Source organism: Priapulus caudatus, unplaced genomic scaffold, assembly GCF_000485595.1.
Source record: "Priapulus caudatus unplaced genomic scaffold, Priapulus_caudatus-5.0.1 Scaffold111, whole genome shotgun sequence".
In the NCBI taxonomy this organism is placed as follows: Eukaryota; Metazoa; Priapulida; class Priapulimorpha; order Priapulimorphida; family Priapulidae; genus Priapulus; species Priapulus caudatus.
In genome coordinates, this window is record NW_014577172.1 from 449,444 (window position 1) to 450,662 (window position 1,219).

A 1,219-nucleotide genomic window follows, 5' to 3' on the forward strand; every position below is an offset into this window, starting at 1 on the left:
TCTCCTCTCCTCCTCTCCTCCTCCTCCTCTCTCTCTCTCCTCCTCCTCCTCTCCTCCTCCTCCTCTCTCTCTCTCTCCTCCTCTCCTCCCTCCCTCTCTCTCTCTCTCTCTCTCTCTCTCTCTCTCTCTACGCTATCGCGTGTGTGTGTGCGGTACAACATATAACACGTCGTTATTCTAAACGCAGATCTTTCAAGCATATCGCGAGGCAAGGCCGGCAGAGCGACGGAGTGACGCAGCAGCTATACAGTTATAACAGTATGAGTTAGTAATCACACACCGATGATAACGATGCCCTTCGGATGCGGGTTTGTAACTTGTAACGAATATACTCTATAACGAATATCAGTTGTGAATAACAGAATATCAGCACCAGTTGTGATATAAACTACAAGGCTACAGCCACGCGCTACACGGTTGAAGCGTGCGAGGGTAGAGATGACAAGAACGCAGTCATGCAAGCGTGAACGTTAGCGAAGTACATATATAGTTATGGCGTTATCGTTTTTTAACGTATTATTTATAAACCTGACCTCGGTTTTCGTGAAACTACAAGTTAACAAATGCATCTTTTTCTGGCACTTTTATTGCCAGTTGAAATTATGCGAAAAAATGTAACAAAAATGAAACGGTTATATTTGATTATGCATTCGTTAATTTATAAGTCCGTGTGCAAGTTAATTGTCGTTTTTCAGATCAATCCCAACAAACGTTTCGACAGTTTATGATCGGCTACAACCATAGAAATACGATACTAGTTAGACTAGGTGTCTCTATATATTTCTATGGCTACCACTGAACTCATTGCACGTTATCACGCGCATGCGCACACCGCACCACCGCCGCCGTGTACTATTACGTTACCGCTAGGTGGCGTGACTTATGCAATACACAGTCTGATAAATTTCGCATGCGTGTCACGTAAACGTTCTATTGTTATTACTGTGGGTAGCATCAGTAGTACGAACATAATGCAAGTGAAAGCGAGTACGCGCCTGTGAAACATATATCAACACAACGGTTAATTCCCGTGCCTGTTACTTATTAGTTTACGGTGACCATACGTAGTGTGGCGCCCCCTATCACTCACTGGCCGTATCACTCCAACAAATGCGTAATCGAAGAAAGAAGAAATCTTCGGGATTTTTCGTCTGAATGATGGTTATTGGAAACTTTTAGAACGATAGTCATGCATCAGCACTACTCGTTAGTATATATA